Source organism: Oryctolagus cuniculus, chromosome 3 (assembly GCF_964237555.1).
Source record: "Oryctolagus cuniculus chromosome 3, mOryCun1.1, whole genome shotgun sequence".
Lineage (NCBI taxonomy): Eukaryota > Metazoa > Chordata > Mammalia > Lagomorpha > Leporidae > Oryctolagus > Oryctolagus cuniculus.
This window is the reverse complement of record NC_091434.1, coordinates 175,820,748-175,846,045: the sequence shown is the minus strand read 5'-3', so window position 1 is coordinate 175,846,045 and position 25,298 is coordinate 175,820,748. Positions and strand designations below refer to the sequence as shown.

Genomic DNA, 25,298 nt, shown 5'->3' with positions numbered 1-25,298 from the left:
CTCAAATGGATGGTCATTCCATCCTCTTTTCGATAGCACACTGATGTGTTTCTCTCTGTTTCTGTCTCTTTCTCTCTCTGTCTCTCTCCCCTCTCAATTCTATTTCTCTCTCTCCCTTCATCTACCCTAATTCCTCTCTCAAATGACATTTTTTATGGTTATTATATAGAAATTTATTTTTCCTTCTGTGTATGTACCACAATTGATGTAGGCACTCCTCAACTGAATAGATTTTTCTATGTTTTTAAATATTAAGTATTTCGAATAATAATATATTTCACATTTTATTAAAGTATTCTATGTGCTCTTGTTTATATAAGCTAGATGATTAGACATGTACTTATAGGTTATCAAGTAAGACCACTCAGCATATTGAGATCAAAGATCATGTGCCAAAATTGGCTTGAGACCATTTTTCCTAACCATTATCAACACTGGGTATATGTATTTTTAAATGCCAGGTTTTTTTGTGCAACACAAATTATGTTTATCTGTCTTTATTTTTAGCTCTCAATGCAATTATTAACTATTGCTATTTGTCTTTTTGTAGGAATCTGTATCTTTGTTCTATTTTCCTTTCTATGTCTTTTCCCAGTTGACTGTAGTTCTATATATATTAAGGATATTAAGTAGTTGTTCTATGTGTTGCCAATATGTTCTCTTTTACTATTGGTATATTACCTTTCTCTCTACTGAAGTTTTAAAGGTTTTTTGTCACTAATTATTTCACATTTTTCTTTTGGAATTAGATTCCTTTTCTTACTTCCCTGATTGTGAAACATTGGAAAAGCGAGCGGCACCTGCGGGTTCGGTGCTCTCAAAGTCTCTCCATGTTGCTCACGAGTATTTGGAGAATCCACGGCCACAACCATCCACAGCCCTTGGCAACATGCTGTCCTTCTCTTACTTTTTGAAAAGTCCTCTCATAAATTTATCTTTAAAAATCATGTATATTTTTCTTCTAATACTTTTATGACTATATTCTTATACTTAGATCTTTAAGTCAATATTACCCTTTATATAAAAGTAGAATTTTTAATCTTTTCCCTTTGTGGTTTAAAATGCAGTCCATATCTTGTCATAAGCAACTGAATTATCCAATTTCAACTCTTAATTTTTCTGAAGAAGTTTCATTTTCTAGATAGATAATGAATATGTAGCAAGTGTAATCATATTTGGTATTTAAAATCTGCAGAACTAGAGCCAGTGTTTTGTGCACTTTTATGATATTTATCCTGTACTGGAGTGCCTGGTTCAAATCCTGTCTTGTTTACCTCCTACCCAGTTTCCTGCTAATGCACACCCTGAGAAGCTGAAGATGGTAGCTCAAGTTCTTGGGTCCTGTGTGAAACCCAGTTTGAGTTTTAGGTTCATAGCTTCCACCTGGCTCATCCCTGGCTGTTGTTAGTGATAGAGAAAAAATTCAAACCCACATCTGGCTCACAGCCCTGTTCCCTCTAATAATCTATGCTTATACAATTAATGATGTCTTAAGGAAAAATGTATATGCATTCAATATGGTCCAAAGTATTTTAAGACAGAGACATTTAAAGCAGGGTTAAGCACAGTTTCATAGAGAAATGATATGTGTGTTTTAAAGATGGTCATCAAATGCTGCTGGCAGAATTGACTTCCCCCAGGAGTCTTTATTGTGATTCAAACTGTTGCTTGTGGGTAGTATTCCCTCCCTTCATGAACACTGCTTGGCTGGCTGAAGCTTTAGTAGACGTCCTGCTGCTGGTGGGATGCAGACAGGGCATCCACTTCCACTGAAGAACTAAGTGAAAATGGGAGTTAGGTTCTGGATTCATGTCTCTGCCCTTTCATGAATTCATCAGCATTAGCTACAAAACTTTCAAGTTATAGAATACTCAAATGAGTCTTTTCTGTTAGACTTAAAGCCAAGATGACTATGTAAATAATCACATGGTGTGGCAAAAAAATAAGTTAATACACCCTGGGTTGAATAACCTTGGTGCTCACTTAAGATATTAACTTTGAAACCAATAGAGAAACACCATTTCACCTTAAAAAAAGAGAGAGAGAGAGAGAGAGAATGGACTTAAATTAGGGGACAATAATGATCTCCCAGCCCCTGCCAATGGCCACGTGACTGCTTTGGGGAAGTCAGTCACCAATTGCTGTTCTGTGCGTTCCCATTTCTGACTTTTCTTGTCGACTTTCCCTGAGAGGCTGCTCTATTTTTCTATTTTATTTTCTTTTCCTCTCCTCCATTTCTAGAGTGCTTATTTCTGAGTAAGCCATGTCCTTAAATTATTCAAGGAAGCAAGTTTCCAGGCGGAGGGAAATTTGCATTCTGATGTTGTTTAGAGTTTGAAAGACTGATGAATGACTGCCTTCTCTGTAGCTTCAATCCTAATCGTGTTTCATGGCCTGTCCTTAGAGGGCTCATTTCATGCCTTACAGGTTTGATTTGCACCTTAATTTTTACCTCCCTCAACATAGGTAAAACAGAAAGCAAGTGCATACACAAACAAAGATAATAATGCAACGTTGTTTTGTTCTTTCTTTCAATGTAATAAAATTTAAATTCTCCGCTCTTATTTTTTCTTAATTAGCTTTTGTATTTCTAGATATACTTCCCAGTTGCTTCCTTACAGCTTCAGACAAAAATCTGAGTTTTAATAATTATAACCAATGGACAAAAACACTGACTACAATCATAAATATTTCAAACAATTGAAGCCAAATTATTAACATCCAGCAAATGCAATTCTTTTATGGGAAATAGAATGCAGCAAATTGTATAGATGTAGTGCAGTCATTATCTTTTAGCTACCTATTCTTGGAGTACATATTTAGCACCCTGTAAGGAAGTTCCATTGAAAAACAAACCTGTAACTCTGTAAAGAAAGATTACCTTATAATAGGAAAGAGAACAACTGTCATTTAAGGAAAATAAAATCGATATATCTCTATTTCATAGTATCTCAGAATATGACAAAAAAAAAATTGAAAAATGAATCAAACATCAAGAAGCCAAATTCTTCTGCCTAAGATTTTAGAAATGCCTGTGTTTAAGGTTCAGCAATCTGATTACAGAACTGGCACAAAGGTGAAATACAGTTGGGATGAAGAAATCTAATTCTCCTGACATCAGCACAGTCCATAAGCTGGGTCATCTGATAATTGTTTTACTAATCTCACTGAAAATTTGTCTCATGAAAGATTGCTTGTATTGTGGCTTTCTTTTCTTTAGTTTCAAGAATCCTGCAGTTACCTAAATGCCAGGCAATGAGGTAACATTCTTTTTGCTCTCTCCCCCAAGCTCTGGCTTCATTTCTCATACCCTGAACTTCAAGGCAGAGCCAAGTATCCTGGACAACACTAGTGCAGCTTTGACAGCTGGGGTTGCAGGAGGGTAGTAATGACCATCCCTGGACTTGATTTCCACTGAAGGACACTACTGTTCTTTCTCTGCAGATTTCCTTCCAGAAGTAAATTCTTCTTATTTTCCAAAGATTTTTGAGTTGTCAAAATAAGAAAGAATTTTATGGCTTTTTTCACTGTTCTTCATATAATAAACTGCTCATGAAGCCTTAGAGGAAAAGTGAAAGTTATTATTTTTCTCTCTTACATCGACTTACTATTCACTTTTAATGATTTATTTTATTTACTTGAAAGGCAGAGAGAGAGAGAGCACACAAGAGAGCAAGAGAGCTCTTCCTGTGCTTGTTCACTCCTCAAACAGCTGCCATGGCCAGGACTGGCCAATCCAAAGCCAAGAGCTTGGAATTTCTCCACGTAGGTGTCAGAGACCCAAGGACTTTAGTAATCTTCCACCAACTTTCCAGGCACAGTTTAACGGGGACTTGGATAAGAGCAGCTGGGACTTGAACCAGGGCTCCACTATGGGATTCTGGTGCTGCAAGTAATGGCTTAGCCTGCTGCTCCTGCCACGTGGGAGCCTTTCTAGTGGTAGATTGTGCCTTTGTTCACTGGTTAGCTCTTGGTTATTACTAATAGATGTGAAATTATTTTTGGGAAAGGATCACGTTCAATGTAATCTAGTAATCCATTTTTAAATCCCCTTAGTTCCTCTAGTCTGTTTGTGTAGACAAAGACTCCAAAGCCCATATGACAACTCCTGAGTGTATTATTTTAATTTGAGAGAAACTTTAGGCATTCTGAGGACAAGGGACTTACTGGTGGTTCAATGCTCTTTACAGTGAGTGCCTACCTACAGCCTATCATATTAATTTTGCTTCCTATCAAAATCTATGTGCTGTCTGGAAAGATTGCCACTATTCATTTTTAACAATGTTCTAACCTGAGGTAACACGAAGACCCAGACTGTCGCAGCATCTCATCCTTTGAGTCATTTCAAGCCTACAAGTTAGGATAAGGCAGTGTGTGGGACATCTGAGGGCGTTACTACAACTCCCTGGGGCCTACATGTCACCCGAGGATGTGGCCCAGTCCAGCTTCAATGATTGAGGACTCTAAGTGATGCACACAGGGCATTTCCACAATGAAGATTTTTGCTTGTGAAACAATTCCCCTTAATGCTTTGGTAATGATAGAGCTGACCTAATGTGTTCCAATGAGCCCTTTCCCACAAACCCAGAAGTTCCTAATGCATTTGTTATAAACAGCTTAGACAAACCAGATAGGTCTCCACAGAAAAGGCTCTCATCTTTTGGCTAGTAAATACCTGCAGGTTATCTGATTAGCATGTTTACAAGGATTCTTCACTGAGCCACTTCTCTGTCTCTCTCTCCATCTCCTCCTTTCTCTTTCTCTCTTTCCTGTCCTTTCTTAGGCACTGCCAGGGCAGAAATGATGAGTTACACACGAGCTACAAACCCTTCTTTTCCTCCTATGGGCTGGATATTATTTAGTCCCTGAAAACATGTAGGCATTGAACCCCAAAGTCATAAATTAACAGTACTAATTGGCTGGGAACTTAATTTAATGCAATTATGATGTTTAAGAGATAGGCCTAGGGAGTGGTCCTTAGGTTCCTGGAGACATTCTGTCAAGACGTAGTTCTTGAAAGGAGATTGTTATATAGGCCTGAGTTTGGGCCCAGCCACTCTCTGCTCCCAGGTCCCCTGTGTGGTCCTTCCTGTGCCCACGCTTCACCATTGCCCTTCACACTCTCACCGGAGGCCAAACATGAAGCCATCCAGTCTTGGATTTGAACATCCAAAACATGAGCTGAGCAAACTTTCTCTTTTTAAAGTTACTTGCCTCAGGTATTTTTGTAAAGAAAGCTAACTAAGGCACTTTGCAATCCCATCCCTACAGCAAATATTCTGCCATGACTAATTTTAGCTATCTATTGTTATCCATGTAACTGATCATTTGTTACACACTCACACTATACACACACAATGGTCACAATCACTGTCTGACACTTTGTGTCACTATCTGTTATGGTAAAATTTGAAATTCTCTAAGGGAAACAAGCCTAGGGGAACTTTCAGTTTTCTCCCAGTTTCTGTGACTGGTCACTTTTACCGTCCAAGGAATTATAGATACCTTTTTCCTTTACACATTAGAATTGGAGTGATTGCTGAGTCCTGTACTCTCAGCATCTCTCTACAGTTAGTCTTCAACATTCTTGCATATGCTCAGCCACTTGGATGACAAGAAAATGTATCATTCAGGCATGACAAATAATTGGAAACAAGCTATGTAGATTTAAGAAAATTAAACATTCGTACCAGATGTACAGAGCACAGAGTTTTGAGCAAATTAATAAATTATTTTGACTGATTTCTACAGCTCTTCCTGTTTTGTGTCAAGCCATCAAGATAATGTCTCCAAACCCCCTTGCCCTTAAGATGACAAAGTCCTTCGAGGCAGAATCTTCAGGTAACCTTTCGGTGGAAATCAAACCACAGGACCTGGGGAGTTCTTAACCATTAGCCCCTTAATTCAGCAAATTGCTCTTGGATCCCATTCTGTGGAGTGTATTATCCTAGGTAATACAGGAGATATAGTTGTGAGCAAGGTAATCATGGTTTTTGTTCTCATGCTTCCATCCTCTTAAAAAGGCCTCTAGGGGCCAGCGTTGTGACACAAGTGGTTTAAAGCCCTGGCCTGCAGTGCCGTCATTCCCATCTGGATGTGGATTCAAGTCCCGGCTGTTCCATTTCCATTCCAGCTCTGTGCTATGGCTTGGGAAGGCAGTAGAAAATGGCCCAAGTCCTTGGGCCCCTGCACCCACATGGGAGACCTGGAAGAAGCTCCTGGCTCCTGGCTTTGGATCAGCACAGCTATTGCCATGTGGTCATTTGGGGAGTGAACCAGTGGATGGAGGACCTTTCTCTCTGAATCTACCTCTCTGTGTAACTCTGTCTTTCAAATAAATAATTTTTTAAAAAAAAAAGCCTATAGAAGAAACCAAGGTTAAAGTAAACTAAAATAATTATAAATTGTGATATGCCAAAGTATCATTCAACTGGACATTTAAGAGCAGTAATATTCTTATGAGATTATTCAACAAAAATAACTAGCAAACAAGAGAAGATTTCATTATGGATTCCAGATGCTGGTATTATGCTGTATGACTTAGATTAATTTTCATCAGATTTCTAAAGAATGAAATTAATCATCCAGTATCATAGAGAATCAATACACTTCAAGCTGCTTTGAAATACTAACATAAGAATTTTAATGCCTTGAATGCAAAGTTACTTGAAATGACAGATAATGACAATTGTCTCCTAGAACACACAACTGAAACTTTCTGGACTCATGCTGAAACTGATGTGATTGTTCCTCTTTGCATAGTTTAATTTTTAGGCAGTAGGTTCAAATCAGGCTTTTCCATCAGAATCCTTATTCCAACTATTCACCCTATTCTTTCCTGCTCCTCTCTTCCTAACTCCAAGTGAATGGAAATTCCCTGTCGTTGGAGCCTGAGTTTATAGAAAAGATATTTAAATTCTGTTTTGAATAGCGAGACTTTAGAAGTTTCCTTCAGAACAGAAACCAATGGAAGGATAAAGAATTGCTTTGCCTTTTTAGGTCTCCAGTGTGCCTCCTGCTGTGCTTTGACAGTCACCATTTTAAGTACCTGCCATCCAACCCCTGAGCATCAAGCCCCAACCCTGCAGAAGCCCTATACTAGGAGTTTGGGGGATTATTATGGTAGGTCTCATACTCAAGGAGGTTATAACCTCCTAAGGGATAGCAAAGTAATCACAGCATAACACATTTAGGGGTTAAGCAGGAATTAGATTTCCAGATAAGAGAGGAAAATGATAACTGTGAAGATTCAAAATAATGTTCAAAATCTATTAATTAATGATCAAAGTGGAGAATATAGGTTTATTCTCACAGGCTACGTTAACAATGACATAATCAAGTACAGCCAGATCTTCCTCTAGCACTGGAACAGATGCATCTTCTTTAGTCAAATAGAAAATAAAATGGGTGACTATGTGTATAGGCTATGCATATAAAAATGCATACTCGACCCACTCTTGATATACCAGTGTACTTATACTGTGGGAGACAAAGAGAATTATGACAACATACAACATAAAATAGGTCTATATAGTTAGGTATTTCCAGCTCAGACTTAGTAGTATTTGAGGCATTTAGTTACTGAATAAATGATGAGTAGAATTCCATGATTTGTTTAAATCAGTCTCTCTCAACACACACACACACACACACACACACACACAGAGGGAGAGAGCAAGACCATTCCAGTCAACAGAAACAATATAAACAAAGCTTCAGGAATCATAGATTAGGCCATAGCAGTGGGACAGGAAATATATGCAGTTAGAAGTAGAAAATTGTGACAAAGTATGACTGGGAATTCATTAAAGACTACAAACATTAGGCAAAAGAAGCTGGGCTATATTCAATAAGGTGTGTAAAGCCAGCAAAGATGTTGAAACAGATATTAATATTCTGATTATGATACTATGGAAGGCAAGGATATTGTGGAAGGCAGACATGATGAGTTTATTTATGATCTGCCGGATCTGAGCTGTTGCAGGGGCATTTGGATCCAGCTAGACACTCACCTTTAGCTCCTGAGGAGGAAGTCTTCACTGAAAATGTAGTCTGACGAGCCATTTCCAGAGACATGGTTTTTATTTCTATTTCAGTACCTAGAACATTCTAGGAGATGCATATTACCAAAAAATACCAAATGTATGATATTTGAATATATTGAAGATATGGTGAACACCTATCTACTTAAACACCTAATGGATGAATGGGTGGTTGGATTGATGAATGGATTGGTAGAAAGAAGGAAGATTGGTTTTGTGTTTCTATCCAGGCTGCATCTTAATGCTTGCTAGTTTGAAAGTTCCTATTAAATATCTATTGTGTTATTGGAAGTTATTTTTAGACATGGCATCAGATTCCGTGTAACTGCTCACAAAAGTGTGTTGGAAGTGCTACTGGGTGTAAGGGAGCCGCGCCCAAGTGACCAATGATTGCAGCTGTGATCAGTTGCCTCAGTAATTAGATAAGTGCAGCTTTCTATGGCCACGAAATAAGAACTGTTTGCGGGTGAGTGCTGCAGTGTTGGGAGAAATGACAAGAAGAGAATACAGTACTTTGCTGTTCTTCCTCTCTTTTCTGAGATTGAAGTGGTACTCGGGATTAGAAAAGCACCATAGCCGGCACACATTCTGACAGTGGGGAAGCAGAACGGCAACTCTAAGACTGAAGATAGAACAGCTATCCTCTCTGGGGAAGCAAAGAGCCATTAAAGGTGTCAGTCGCATCGAAGGCTGGCATTGTGTTTCTCTAAAGACTCCTCACATCTGGAAAGTTCTACAGACTGGAAAGGGGTCAGAAAGGCATTTACTAAAAGGACAAGCCAAGACCTTCGTGCTTCAGTAGTTTCCTAGGGCATAACCGTGCTGAGACAGATGAGGAGTTCACTGTTCACTCTCACCCTCAACATGAGCAGCAGTGTAGAGCTGAACCTAGTTCAGGAGAATATTCTTACCTTCTGGGACTGCTAACACAAGCCACAAACTGACCCCTGAGTGATAGCAAATGTCTTTTCCTGCTACTTTTCATCCTGCCTTTCATCTCAGTACTAAGTCCCCTGCCAGTTCAGCTACTAGGATAAATCTAGTACTTAGTGAAAACAGGAGGACAAACTGAGCCAAGGTGACTCTCAGTTGCTCCCTGACACTGGATTCCTGCACCCCTGCCCTCCATCTGTGACCTTGCCTGACACCTAAACCACGATAAATCCCTCCCTGGTGTTTCCCCTTGTTCTTGAACCCCCATCTCACTTATTTTCAAAGGCAGAACTGTTGCTGTAGGCTATGTACATAGGAACTTGGTATCTTGTCCTGCATCACATTCATAGCAGGTGCCTGGCACTTGCTGCCCCAGTCCCCAGAGCTCAGATTGTTACATGTAGAATCCCAGCATCCTGGTTATTGGCTGCTCCTGACCTCCTAGGTGCCTGTCTGACCCTTTTGCTTGGTCATCCTATCACTCCTGCTAAAACACTCCAGCACTTCGAGACTAATTTTGCTTCAAAATTTATAGCTAGGCACTCCAAATCCTCAATTTACTATTCAAGCATTTCTAACTCCTCCTGGTTTTATCTTTTCCAACATTAGCTGAATTCCCAGATTAACATGGAGGAAGCTATGGCATGGCTCCTTCCTATTTCCCAGTAAAAGACAAAACAGTGCCAGAATTAGAAACTTGCTAATCTTTAAAGTGAATGTAGAAATATTTACATGAATTCAAAGGTTAAGTGTAGGAAAATGTTGATTTACATAATATTGGTGTATATTTGGAATATTCCATTAAAATTTGCTGGGAAAGGTCACTATTTAAAAAAAATTATAGATTCTGGAAACAAAAGCTTCTGGATTCTGCTAAAGAGAACCCACAACTAAATCAGAACACCTAAATGGTGTGTTTTGGGGCTAATTATTAATTTTTAAAAAGTCAGAGATCACGCCATCGCTTCTCAGTCCTAAATAAAAACTCAAAGCTTTTGACAGACAAATGTAGTTCACAGAACGTTATGGATTTGGTTACTCAAAGTAAATCACAACATTAGACTTAGGAAAAATTAGAATAATAAACACAGGGTTGCATTCTATGATTTTTCTGACAGCTTTTCTAGTAACTTCATAATTCCACTGAAACTGGTCAGATCTGATTATGCTTTCAAAGTCTGCCCTTATGTACAGTGATGAATTAAATAGGTTTTAAATAGAATAAGAATTTTTTTAAAAAAATATGTATTTGTTCATGCTGTACCTCTGGGTCAAGCACTATTAATTTTATGTACATGCTCTGAGTTTCCATAAAATATAACATTTGGCAACTGTTAAACTTGATCAACCCTAGAATTTTGAAAGTATAATTTATTTATCTAGAAGGAGAGAGGGGGTGAGCACAAGAGGAGTCAGGAGGAATAAGAGGAGGGAGGGGCAGGACAAGGAGGAGAGAGAGATACTAATTTCTTGACATCATGTGTACTTCTGGATAATTTTGTGTCTATGAACAGTCCTATTCCTACTCCTAACCCCAGAATTTCATGCACTTGAACGAGTTAATTCTATTTTGGCTTCAGCTAATTTGTACGATGACTTTATTCATTAGATAAATTCTGTTGTGTAAAATTCCAAATGAACAGAAAATTTAATGTATTAAAATACATGTGGAGTTTGGTAAATTTCCTCCCAGTGTTATATTCTGTCTCTATTCCTGTCTCCATCATCTGTTCCAGAAAACCAACTAGTAGTTTTCCTGTTTGGTTTTCTCATTATGCATAAGACGTGTTTCCAGTCTTTACTCAAAGGTTTTAGGCTATTGAAAATTTGACAAAGTAAAGTAAGCATAAGTTTTCATACTGTGAACTCTGCCAGGATGTGCCAATGAGTACTAACAATTTAAATAATTGATGTGTTGCTAGCTTGTCAATACATTGTGCTACATGCCATTAGTTATACTATAATGAGTTGTTGACGTTTAACTATATTAACTATACTTAATCTTTGCCTGCCCCATGCATTTATTACCAGTCATTCCAGAGTTTGTATTAAAATAAACACTTACTTGACATAAAAACATTTAATCCTGGGCCAGTGTTGTATTGCAGTGGGTTAAGCTGCCACCTGCTACCCTGGGATATGATATGGGTACCGGTTCTGGTCTCAACTGCTCCACTTCTGATCCAACTTCATGCTACTGACCTGAGAAAGCAGCAAAGATTGGCCCAAGTGCTTGGGCCCTGCCACCCATGTTCTCCTGGCTTCAGCCTGCCCATTCCCAACTGTTGCAGCCATCTGGGGGAGTGAACTAGCAGATGGAAAGTCTCTCTCTCTCCTCTCTCTGCTCTCTCTCCTCTCTCTCCTCTCTTTCCTCTCCCTCCTCTCCCTCCTTTCCCTCTCCTCTCCCTCCTCTCTCCTCTCTCCTCTCTCCTCTCTCCTCTTTCCTCTCTCCTCTCTCCTCTCTCCTCTCTCTCTCTCTCTCTCTCCTCTCTCTCTCTTCCCATTTCTCTATATATAACTCTTACAATTAAATAACTAAATCTAATATATACGAAAAGATATTTTTGGTGCACAAAAATTTGAAATCTAGGCATATAAAGGATTTATAGCTCATTAATTGTGATAAATACACTAATATGAGAGGTTAATAATAAGGAAGAGGGATAAGGAGTGTATAGAACTCTATGCATTACTACCTCATGGGTTTTGTAATAAAATGTTAAAAATAAATTTAGAAGTTCATAGAAAATTAGTGTTATGAAAAAACTACGCATGGGTTTCAAAATTTGTTTTGCACCAAAAAAAAAAATAAACTTAACTTTTAATTCCATTTTCCATGAGCTTTTAAAATTATTTTAAAGAAGTTATATATTTAATTTGTGAAAGTGAGGCAGATAGAGACTGACAGAGAGAAAGAGTAAGAGATACCGTCTGCTAATTCATTCCCCAGATTCCCTCTGTGGCTGAGGCTGGGCCAGGTTGGCACCAGGAACCAGGAACACAATCCAGGTTTCCTGTTTGAGAAGCAGGGCCCAGTTACTTGAGCCCTCACCATTGCCTCCCGAGATCTGCATGAGCAGGAAACTGGAGTCAGGAGCCAAAGATGGAAATCAAATCCAGGTATTGTGCTGTGGGGCCTGAGCCTCGTAACCACTACTTGAAAAACCCCACCCTCCAAAGAATCCCTGACGTACCCGCGTAACTTCTGCTACTTGGCAATGTCAAACTCAAAGAAACTAGATGGAAAGGAAAAGAGTTCAAATCCTAAAATGGAAATTAGTAAGTTGAGAGGAATGGTATGGTCGAACAAACCATATTAGAATGCATCACTAGAAACCACACTTTTAAATAAGAATCTATTCATACCCTGTATGTAAAACTCTTAAAAAATACTATTTTATTGTTAGGCATACAATTTGGGTTTAATACATATGGATTGAGTGGCTGTCAAGGGGAATAGAGAAAACAGGGAAATAATTTTTATTTTCTGAAATTTTGTCATTGCAATGTATATTTTTAAAATTCACCCCTTTGTCTCTAATTAGTTAATTTTTTGTTCTATTTGAAATGAAGAGGGGAAAATACAAAGAGAAATCTTCCATCTACTGGTTCATTCCCCAAATGCCCATAACAGCCAGAGCTGGGCCAGGCCAAAGCCAAGAGCCCAGAACTCCATCTGAGACTGACACGGGGGTGACAGGAGCCCAAGTCCTTGAGCTGTCGTCTATACTGCCTCCCAGGGGTGTACTAGCAAGAAGCTTGATTGGAAAGGGATTAGCTGGTACTCGAACCAGGCACTCTGAAAATAAGAGACAGATGTCCCAAGTGGCAAGTTAACCTGTGCACCAAACTCTTACCATGCCCCTTTCTTTTTAAAACAGTATTTCGATCAGGTTGATTAATTTGAGATTGTTTTGGAGTAGGCCAAAATGGTTGATGATTTGATCATTAATAGCCTGAGATATCCCAGAAAACTACTTCAGCTCTAGGAAACCGACCTTCAGTGAAGTTAATGGTAGCTTTTGAAGATGTAATTACTCCTGTAAAGCCCGGGCAGTGGCTTACTGCTGTAATTTTTTTTCTTTTGAGTGGGCTACAAAACTATAATGAACTAAAAAAAATAAAAAAATAAGCATTGTAGAAAAGTAAATACTCTTAGAATTAGCCAATAGTTTTTGCTAAAGTGTAATAAAGACCACTGGAAAAGACATATAGAATTCCATTTCAAAGATAGCATTTTATTTATATTTGTTTTATATCTGATTTAACAGGATAAATAAGAGATTTCTGCTGTGGCCCAGGAAGGCAGTGGAGGATGGCCCAAGTCCTTGGGCCCTGCACCCACATGGGAGACCAGGAGGAAGCACCTGGATCCTGGCTTCGGATCGGTGCAGTGCGCTGGCCATAGCAGCCATTTGCGGGGTGAACCAATGGAAAAGGAAGACCTTTCTCTCTGTCTCTCTCTCTCTCTCTCACTGTCTAACTCTGCCTGTCAAAAAAAATTGAAATGCAGTTATTCACAGAATAAAAACAATATTTCTTAACAAGACTTTCAGAAATGAAAGTGAAATTGTACTCACAAAATTTTAATTAGTTTATGTAGTAGAAGCTTTTTATATGATCCTATTAGTAGATTCCATCAACTAATGCTAATTGGTAAATACAATAAAAATCAAATAATGTCATTAGAAGAGAGAGGAATAAATGTTCAAGATTGCTTTTCAAAGATTCTTTCCTTGGGGCTATATTTAAAGGAGTCTCCCCTTCTGACCAACACATCCTGTGTCCCTGTGAGCAGAGAGAAGAACTTAGAATTATCTGAGATCTTAACACCAGAGTGATGTCAGGAATAATAACAGTCTCAAAAGAATCCTATGTAAATATCACTTTTCTTCTGTTTGTGATTTTGAACAGTGTTCATGCTTCATTTGAACCATAGTGAGGTGTTTGATTATGTAAACAAAAGCCAATATTTATTAATGTGTTATGCACAGTGGAGCTAAAATAGAGACGGGGTAAAACTTTCATAGGGTAGCTTGGAAGGGAGGTTTATCCTTTGTTACTGAAGGAACAACCAGTTGAGATGTTGCCTTGGATTTAAAGGTAAAATGCCTGATAATGACCACTTCTCGTGTTCCTAGGTGAAGAAGTCATGTACAAGTAGTATTTTTGTTCCATAGGGCGTCCATAAAGAATGTTGCCTGGTTTTCACAAACATTTTTTTGCATAGTCTGGCTTTAAATACACACTTACGATATGCATAAGAAATGCTTAGATGTCAAACAGTCGACTAAGACCAGGAAAGCGTAGGTGATGGTGGCTTTCCGTATGACTCATAATATTATGGCAATGATTGAGGGTCAAGGTTTCAGGGTAGATTTGCCTTTTGCATGCATGTTCATTACTAAACTTAAATTTTCTGAATCTCAACACTGCAGAAAATTGCAGGATAGATGAAGGATAAGTAATAGACATGTATAGTGATACATATTTATTTTTTAAAAAGTATTTTTTAAAAAGCAACTTGATATTGACTTGGGAAGGAACCTGCCATAGCAACCTGTCATAGCAATGACAATACAAACACAGGAAACAGAGTAGACAAAAATTAACTATTATCATTCTTGAGGCATTAGCACAAACTCACTGCAAATTTGGGTGGTAGAAGTGAGCCAGGAGTTGAGAATTAATATCAACCCTATATTCCAATTAACTGCAGTAAATTGGATTATATCCAAGGTTCTGATAGATAGGCAAAGCCTTAGATTTGACAAAATATGGCAATTTCTAGACAGTTACTGGTGACTGGAAATTCCTACTGAGCATCCCATCTGTGGGTAATGTGTCATAACCCCGGATATGCCTGCCTTTTCCATCTGAGCTCTGTGCATGGAGATAATGGCCCTCACACCTAACCTGGATCCAGTTTTTTAATTTCTGCAAGAGAGAACTAGCAAAAACAAAGGAAAACAGTGTATGGATGTTACTGACACATACATCGTGGACTAAGAATTAAGAAAGTATTTCTTGAGCATGAATGATTAAAAACAATTTATATATATATATATATATATAATATATACATTTTTTAAATCTTTGATTAGCTGAGCAAAGGATATGTTTTCCAGGAAAGCTCACTGCTAGACGTAAGATATAGGCCAGAGGAGATCAGCACATGGACCACAGTCTTTTATTTTTTCATACTTTTTCCATGATTCTCTCTGCTGCTTGCAATGCCCTACCTTCCATGTTTTATCATCATGGTGAACTTTGCTCCCTAGAGTTAGCACTTGATATAACAGTTAAGATAGTACTTAGGATACCCACATCCCATATCAGGGTTTGGGTCCCAGTTCCACTATATAGATTCCAGCTTTATGCTAATGCACACCCATGGAGGCAGCAATGATGGTTCAATCCATGCTAGATACCTGGATTGAGATCCCAGATCCTGGCTTCAGCCCTGGCTGTTACAGGTGTTTGGGGAATAAACAAACATATGTGTGATATTCTCATTCTCATCCATTCTCTCCCTCTCCCTTCCCCTCCTCCTTCCCCTCCTCCTCCCCTCCCCCCCTCCCCCCCATCTCTTTCCCTCTCTTCCCCTTTCAAATGAATGAGAATAAGTGAATAAATAATTTTTAAATGTCTGTCTGTCTATCCTGTTATGGAACTTATACTCACATAGCCATGTTTGCCTATATGCCTGCCTTTCTAAATAAGCAATGTAGAACTCGGGCTCCCTGACTGAAGGGAAAGATCCATTCATTTTTCATTCTTCCTGAGCCTGGGCTCATTTTCTGGCATGAATGCTTAATAAATGTTGGAAAGGAGGGAAAGAGAGGGGTAGGGAGAGTAGTTCACTCTGAACTACATACTTATTCACTTGGAAAGAAGTGATTTTACAAAAAAAAAAAAGAGAGGAAGAGGAAGAAGGGAGAAAGAGAAAGAGAAAAAGCTGGACTATGCCTCCAATAATGTGAAATTCTAAGAAAACTGAAAGATCAGGAAACAGAATATTCATTTTCATTTTCACTTAAGATTATCATGAAAAGCAAAGCAGAATGTATGGAGAAATACAGCTGAGCCCTAACGTGGGATGGAATTAGCAGCCTGTTGGGCGCCTGTAAACAGCTGAGAACCCATCTGGGAGAAGAAAGGAGGTGGCTTCCATGGGAGACTCAGCAAGTGGGAAACATTCTGCACTGCAACATGAGGAGGTGGAAGAAAGGAGCAGAGAAAATGGCAAACCTCAATGCTCTAGATGAAATAGCAGCCACATGGAAAGAAAAGCAGTGCAGGGGGCATTCTATCTAGAGAAATGAGTTAGAAATAATGCCTGAGAACCAGTTGGGTACAAAAATGTAGAGAGCATGGAGATCCAAGATGGCGGATAGGGTGTAGGCACACGAACTTCAGCTGCTGTGGGATATGAAAAGAACAAAGGAAAAGACCACTGATGGGAATTTTTGACTAAGAACCAAAAAAGCAATGAAGACTCTGTTGGACAAAGGAGAGAAGACAGAGACACCATTGCAGCCACATGGCACAGCCAGCTGCCGACTGTGGGCCCCCATCATAACACAACAGGGTGGGAAGAAACAGCTGCGTGCCCCTAGGCTCACAGTTTTAGCTGGGTGGGAATTCCACAGCCACCCACTGAAGTTTACTTCAGCCTGGGGACTGAGCAACTGCCAGGCGCTGAATCTACCCACTCCCTTCTCCTCCCTGATTCCTACAGAGGAATCAGCAAAATGTCAGGACAGTGCTCCTCTGCTCTGCTCCTACCAGGATCAGAGTCAGCATCAGGAGAAGGCGCCATCTCCTTAGAAGTGAGAGAAGACTGTGGCAGCCCGTGTCACTGGTGATATTGCTCAAGGGAGACCCTTGTGAACCTCATGGGGTTTGAGTCTGCCTGGAGCACAACCAGGGGGCAGGGTGTTCATCTAAACCCATGAAGTGAGAGCACATTGCCTGCTTCCCATCCCCCTAACAAGGGCTCATGGTGAAGAGCAGGGAGGAAGCACTATCTTAAAAGGGAGTAGACTGCAGTGACTCGTGTATGAGTGACTTGGGGATAAATCTGCAGTCCCCATTGACTTTGAGTCTGGCCTCGATGGTTGGCAGGGGATGGAGCGCCCTATTAAGCCTGTGAGGCACTCCCCTCCCTTCATTGTCACTGGTACCTGTATTCAAACTGCCAAGGTGGAACACCAACAGATAGCTGCATCTGGAAATGACTCAGCTCACTCCATGGATGGAGCATGAGGCTGAAAATGGATCCCCTGCTCCTTGTGACTGTGAGAGCACTTGGCCCTAAGACTGTGGGAATTCTGTGACTGCACAACCAGGAGTATAGCAGGGTCTCTGGGCAATCACTGTATGCCCTAACTGCTTGGGGTGAGTCATTAAAGAGGGTTCAGTGCTCACACTTAGGGCCACACAGATCTTTCCTGTGGTTCTTGTGAATGCATGGGTGAGGTGTGTAGCCACTACATGGTCACCCTTAGCATTGATGACCTTGGCAGAGAGGAGGTGAGGCAATCACACCAGCCCAGGTGATCATATCCTCTCTTCTGCTGAAAATAGAGGACAGCTACCACATTCAACATGGGTGTCACCCTGGACTCTTGCACCACCCCCAAGCACTGACCAGAGCTCCCTGGCCTCACCCAGCACACACCTCTGAATAGCCACTGAAGGTGCAGACAGTGCACTAAGCCACAGAAGTATATTTCAAAGATAAACACCATCAGAGGAGAAAACTAACAAGTGGTTCCACAAATGCCTAAAAATAAACATGGAAACATGAACAAGGAAGACATGTGATTCCTCCAGAGGAGCACAATAACACTTCAATATTAGAATGTGAATATGAAAAGATTAAAGAAATGCTTGAAAAGGAATTCAAAGGAGTGATTCTAAGATTATTCAAAAGCAATGAGAAGCAAATGCATGACTTAAAAACAATTCATGCACAACATAAACAAAACATTTTCCTGTGAGATATTGAAGAGAAATTAAAAGGAAATATTAGAAAAAATGCAAAAATCAAATAAAAAATGCAGTGGAAATCCTTAACAGACTTGGTGAGGCAGAAGAATATCTGAGCTAGAAGATAAGTCTTTGGAAATATCTCAAACAAAAAATGAGAAAAACTGAAAATAGGGCTTGAAATTAATGGGATACTATCAAAAGTCCTAATATATGTGTCTTAGGAGTTCCTGAAGGTGCAGAGAGAAGAACTGATTAGAAGGCCTATTCAGTGAAATACCAGAAAACTTCCTTAATTTGGACAAAGGGACATTCAAGTACAGGAAGCACACAAAATTCTTGATAAACATAACCAGGAAAGATCATCACCCAACACATTAGAGTCAAACTTTCAACAGTAAAACATAAAAAATTCTAAAATGTGCACAAGAGGAACACCAGATTACCTTCAGAGCATCTCCAAATAGATTGACAAGCTGATTTCTCAGCAGAAACCTTACAGGCTAGGAGAGAAGGCAGATTCAATCTAAATATTAAAAGAAAAAAATTGTGTACCCTGCAAAGCTCTCATTTTTGAATCAAGGAGAAATAAAAACCTTCCATAACAAACAGAAATTGAAAGAATTTGTCACCACTTGTCCAGCCTTACTAATGATGCTTAAAGATGTGCTACAAACAGGAACACAGAAAGTCATCATTATGAAAGAATGTGAAGGCAGAAAATCTCCCAGTATAACTGTAAAGAAATCTAAAGCAAACAATAGGAATATTTATGGCAAATGGCAAGGCCAATTCATTACTCATCAATAATAGCCTTGAATGTAAATGTTCTAAATTCTCTAATTGTAATATACAGCCTGGCTGAATGGATTAAAAAACAAGACCCATCTGTTTTCTGCCTGCAAGAAACTCACCTCACCAACAAAGATACACAGAATGAAAGGATGTAAAAAGTATTCCATGATAATGGAAAAAAAATCAGGAGTAGCCATACTAATATAAGACAAAATAGAGTTTAGCAGAAAAAACTATTAAAAGAGACAAAGGGGTATAATGATTAAGGGATCAATTCAGCTGGAAGATTGACTATTGTAACTATATACACCCAATGATTGGGGACCTGGTTATTGAAAAACAATGTTAATGACTCTAAAGGGAGACATTGACTCTAATACAATAGTAATGGGAAACTTAACCCACTTTCATCAATGGACAGATGTACTAGACAGAAAATTAACCAAAAAACAACAGAGCTAATCTACGGTATGGACCAAGTGGATGTATTCAATATCTACAGATTTCAACCCACAGCTAAAGAATACATATTCTTTTCATCAGTCCATGGAACTTGCTATGGGACAGACCTAATTCTTGACCAAAATGCAAGACTCAACAAATTAAAAAAAATTGAAATCATACCATGTATATTTTGACCACAGTGAAATGAAGCTGGAAATTAACAATTCAAGAAACTGTAGAAAATATGCCCCTGAATGAACAGTGGATCATAGAAGAACCCAAAAGAGAAATCAAAAAATTCCTGGAAATGAATGAATATAACAACACAACATACCAAAATCTATGGGATAAAGCCAAAGCCATGTTAAGAGGAATTATATAGCAATTAGTGCCTAGCAAAAGAAATTGAAAAGGCAGCAAATAAATGATCTAACAATGCGTCTCAGGATCCTAGAGAATTAAGAACAAGCCAAACCCCATATTAGTAGGAGGAAACAATAATTAAAATTAGAGAAGAAATAAACAAAATTGAGACCCGAAAGTGCTATCAAAGATCAGTGAAATGATTGGTTTTTGAAAAATAAACAAAATTGGTACACCAATGAGCTGGCTAACCAAAATAAAAAGGAGAAAATATCAAATTGATAAAATCAGTGATGAAAAAGTAGATGTTATGTGATCCCTTTGGTTCTTAGTCCTATCATTATGATCAATTGTGAACAGAAATTGATCACTGGGACTAGTGAGATGGCATTGGTACATGCCACCTCAATGGGATTGAATTCGAATCCCCTGGTATGCTTCTAACTCTACTGTTTGAGGTAAGTCAGCTTGAGCATGTCCCGAATTGCACATTTCTTCCCCCTCTTATTCCCACTCTTACATTTAACAGCGATCACTTTTCAGTTAAGTTTCAGCACTTAAGAAGAATTGTGTATTGATTACAGTATTCAACCAAAAGTATTAAGTAGAACAAACAAAAAAGATACTAAGAGGGATAACATATCAAGTTGCTCATCAACAGTCAGGGTGAGGGCTGATCGAGTGAACCAAAGGGATCACATAAACAAAAATAGTGTCTGCAAATACTAGCTGATAGAATAAAAAAGGGAGAGAATGATCCAACATGGGAAGTGAGATACACAGCAGACCCATAGAATGGCAGATGTCCTAAACAGCACTCTGGCCTCAGAATCAGCCCTTAAAGCATGCGGATCCGGCTGAAATGCCCATGAGAGTATTTCAGGCATGGAAAGCCAAGACACTCTGGGGGAAAAAAAAAAAAACCTAAATGAAAGATCTCTACAAGTGAGATCCCAGTGGAAAGAATGGATCATCAAAGAAGGAGGTACCTTTCTCTGAAGGGAGGAGAGAACTTCCACTTTGACCATGGCCTTGTCTAAATATGATCAGAGTCAGTGAACTCAGGGGGCTTCCATAGCCTTGGCAGCTCATGACAAGAGCCTAGGGTGATTACTGATGCCATAAACAAGAGTCTCAATTTGTTAAGTCAACAACAGGAGTCACTGTGCACTTACTCCTCATGTAGGATCTCTGTCCTTAGTGTGCTGTACATTGAGATTTAATGCTATAACTAGTACTCAAACAGTATTTTTCACTTTATGTTTCTGTGTGGGAGCAAACTGTTGAAAGCTTTACTTAATGTATGCTCAACTGATCTTCTGTATATAAAGAGAATTGAAAATGAATCTTGATATGAATGGAAGGGGAGAGGGAGTGGGAAAGGGGAGGGTTGAGGGTGGGAGGGATGTTATGGGGGGGAAGCCATTGTAATCCATAAGCTGTACTTTGGAAATTTATATTCATTAAATAAAAGTTTGAAAGGAAAAAAAAAAAGAAAAAGTAGATGTTACATCAGACAACACAAAAATTGAAAAAAAATCATCAGGATTTACTACAACAGCTATATGCCATAAAGTGTAAAATCTAGAAGAAATGGATAGATTTCTGGACATGTACAATCTACCAACATTGAATCATGAAGATACAGAACACCTAAACAGACCAATAACCAAGACAGGGACTGAATCTGTAAAAACGACTCTCCAAACGAGGATAGCTTCACTGCTGAATTCTATCAAATGCTTAAAGAAAAACTAATTCTAATTATTCTAAAATTATTCAAAACAATTGAAAGTGAGGGAATTTTCCCAAATACCTTCTATGAGGCCAGCATCACCTTAATTACAAAATGAGAAAAAAAATAAAGCAAAGAAATAGAACTATAGACCAATGTCACTGATGAACATAGCTGCAAAAATCCTCAAAAAATACTAGCTAATCAAATCTAGCTACACATCAGAAGAATCAGTCACTCATAGCAGTGGGATTTATCCCTGGTATGAAGGGATAGTCCAACATACACAAATCAGTAAATGTGATAAATCACATTAACAAATTGAATAATATAACCATATGATTATCTCAATAGATGCAGAGAAAACATTTGATAAAATTGGATATCTTTGCATGATAAAAACCTTAGACAAATTGGATATAGAATGAACATTCCTTAATACATTCAAGTCAATACATGGCAAGCACACAACCAGCATCATACTGAATTGGGAACAGTTGGAAGCATTTCCACCAAGATACAGAACCAGAAAAGGACGTCCACTTTCTCCATTGCTATTCAATATACTTCTGGAAGTTTTAGCCAGAGCCAGTAGGCAAGAAAAAGAAATCAAAGGGATAAAATTTGGAAAAGAGGAAGTAAAATTATCCCTGTTTGCAAATGACTTCATCCTATGTATAGAAAAAATTTTTATAAGACTCCACTAAATGACTGTTGGAACTCATAAGAGTGGGGGCTGGTGCTGTGGCTTAGCAGGTAAAACCACTGGCTGCAATGCCAACATCCCATATGGGCACCGATTTGAGTCCCAACTGCACTACTTCTGATGCAGCTCTCTGCTATGGCCAGGAAAAATAGTAGAAGATGGCCCAAGTGCTTAGGCCCCTGTACCCACATCAGAGTTCTGAAAGAAGCTCCTGGCTTTAGATTAGCCCAGTCCTGGCTATTGCAGCTGTTTGGTGAGTGATCCAGCTGAAGGAAGACATAATCAATCAATCTCTTTTACTCTCTGTAACTCTGCCTTACAAATAAATTTATAAATAAATCTTTTAAAGAGTTTGGTAAAGTGGAAGGATATAAAATCAACACACACAGATCAATAGCCTTTGTATACACAAACAATATCATGGCTGAGAAAGAACTTGCAAGATCAGCTGTATTCACAATAGCTACAAAATTTAAAGACCTTGAAATAAATTTAACCAAGGAGGTGAAATATCTCTATAATGAAAATTACAAAACATTAAAGAAATATGTAAGGTACAAAAATAGAAGAATCTTCACAGGTTGAATGCAGTCTCAATCAAAATACCAATCGCAGTCTTCTCACATATAGAAAAATCTATGCTAAAATTTACAAGGAAACACAACAGACCTTGAATAGCTAAAGCAATTTTAAACAACCAACCCAAAGCCAGAGGCATCACAATACCAGCCTGGTACTGGCACAAAAATAGACAGTTAGACTAATGGAGTAGAATAGAAAACTCAGAAATCAATTCAAGCATCTACAACCAACTAACTTTGACAAATGAACTAAAGACTTCTTGAAAAATACTCTGGAAACACAAGCAATAAAAACAAAAATAGGCAAATGGAATTATATCCAGCTAAGAAGCTTCTGTATGGCAAAGGAAACATTCAACAAAGTGATAAGGCAATCAACAGAATGGGAGAATATTTGCAAACTATGCAACTGATAAAGAATTAATATGCAGAATCTATAAAGAGCTCATGAAACAACAGCAACACAATCAGTCCAGAAATGGGCAAAGGACATGAACAGGCATTGCTCAAAGGCTGAAATGCAAATGGCCAACAGACACAAGAAAAAAATGCTCAGGATCGCTATCTAATCCATATTGAGGTTTCGCCTCACTCCAGTTAGAATGGTGATCATATAGAAATCAAAAAACAATAAGTGCTGGCAAGGATGTTTGGCAAAAAGGTACCCTAATCCACCACTGGTGGAAATGTAAACTTCTACAACCATTATGGTAGACAGTGTGGAGATTCCTCAGAAATCTGAAAATAAATCTATCATATGACCATATCACTCCTGGGAATTATCTAAAGGAAATGAAATCAGCATATGAAAGAGTTATCTGTACCCACATGTTTATTGCAGCCCAATTCACAATAGCTAAGATATGGAATCCATCCAGATGTCCATCAACTGATGACTGGTTAAAGAAACTGTTGTATGTATACATGATGGAATACTACTCAGCCATAAAAAAGAATGAAATCTTATCTTTTGCAACAAAACATATACAACTGCATATCATTAAGGTTAGTGAAGAAGCCAGTCGCAAAAAGACAAATATCATGTTTTCTCTGATCTGTGGTAACTAATAGAATATTAAAAAAGCAATATATATGAGGGGAATTGGTATTTTGAGATTTAATTATTTGTAGCCCTTGTGTCTACTGTTGAGCACAGTGTTTTGTTCTTCCTTCTATCTGTTGAATTCTTTACTTAGTGGGATTTAAGCTTGTGATTATAAAATAAACTGAAAGTATGTCATTATAAAAATTGAAAGAAAGAATAAGAAAGGAGGAGGGAGGGTGGTTAGTATTGCTGTGTCCCTAAATCTGTATATATAAAATAACATTAAATATGTTCACCTTATATAAATAAAAAATTAAAAAGTAGAGAGCAGAGTCAAGATAGGAAATTATTTTTAATTTTATATATTAGATAGTTGCAGAAACAATTTTTGAATCAAAAACATACATATAAATGACATAACAATAATCTTCCTAACCTAACAAATCACTTATTATATATGTTTGGCAAATGATCTTTAAATACTCCAAATGTATACTACTTGTGCAAAAAATTTGGGAGATGGACAAAAAAATCTGTGGTGTTTTAAGTACATGAATGAATGCATGTGTATGTATATGCACACACACACACTGTAATGAACAATAACCACATGGACAGTAGTGAAATAAGCCAGATCCAGAAAGACAAATATTGCACGTCTTCCTTATATGAGGAAGCTAAAATTTAAAATAATAAGGAAGAAAGAGAAAAGAAAAGAAAAAGTTTTTTTCAGTTTTCACCCTTCCTTTTTATTTAAACATTATGGCAGTAACTTCCTTTTACTTATAAATATTTTTTGGAAGCATGTGTTCTGACAGAAATAAAATATTTTGTCATATCAACAGACCATAGTATATTTAAACATTCCTCTGTTTTTGAATATTTATCTTCTCAAGTTTTCATTTTTAGAAATACATTGCTTACCTCCATATAAATAAATCTTAGAATTATTCTATTAGAATATAGTCAGAGAAATAGAATCATTCAGGAAAGGGTATGAGAAGTGTTTAACATTCTAATGTTTTCCAACTATAATAGTAACTGAATTTGTAAAATATAAAAAGTGAGGAAGCAAAAATATAAATTTCTACTTCAAGAAAGAATCGCCTTCTGTGTCCATTTTAATTCTGTATTCAATATTTTATTTCTTTGAAATCCCTCCCCACTTCTCTCTTTTTATAACATTCAAATCTTTCATTTGAAAGAGAGAGACTTGGCAAACATGTAGAGAGAGATACTCCATCTGCTGGCTCACTCTACAAATTACCCTGACCAGTAGGGCTGTTCTAGGGCCAAAGCTAGGACCCAGAAACTCAGGGCGGGTCTCCACCATGGCTGGCAGTCATTAGGTCGTCACCACTGCTTACTAGGGCCTGCATTAGCAGAAAGCTGCAATAAGGGAGGGGGGCGGGATCAGTTTTAAACCCAGGTGCTCTGATATGGGATATGGGCATCTTTTTTAAATTAAGATTTACTTATTTATTTGAAAGGAAGAGTTGGAGAGAGAGAGAGAAAAGGAGAGACAGAGAGATCTTCCATTGCTGATTTACTCCTCAAATGACCACAACAGCCAGGACTGAGCCAGACCACAGCCAGGAGCCAGGAGCTTCTTGTAGCTCTCCCACATCTGTGCAGGGGCCCTAGCACTTGGGCCATCCTC

The 25,298-nt window shown here is 38.3% G+C and overlaps 1 protein-coding gene and 1 non-coding gene across 2 annotated transcripts in view; one reads left to right on the top strand and one right to left on the bottom strand.

Moving 5' to 3' along the window:
- CNTNAP2 (contactin associated protein 2) overlaps nt 1-25,298 on the top strand; it is a 2,389,242-nt gene that overhangs the window by 1,713,666 nt on the left and 650,278 nt on the right. The gene's annotated exons all lie outside the window — the stretch shown is intronic.
- LOC127491912 (small nucleolar RNA SNORA44) lies at nt 777-895 on the bottom strand. Its single transcript, XR_007920839.2, has one exon. It is a non-coding gene; the product is annotated as a small nucleolar RNA SNORA44 (small nucleolar RNA).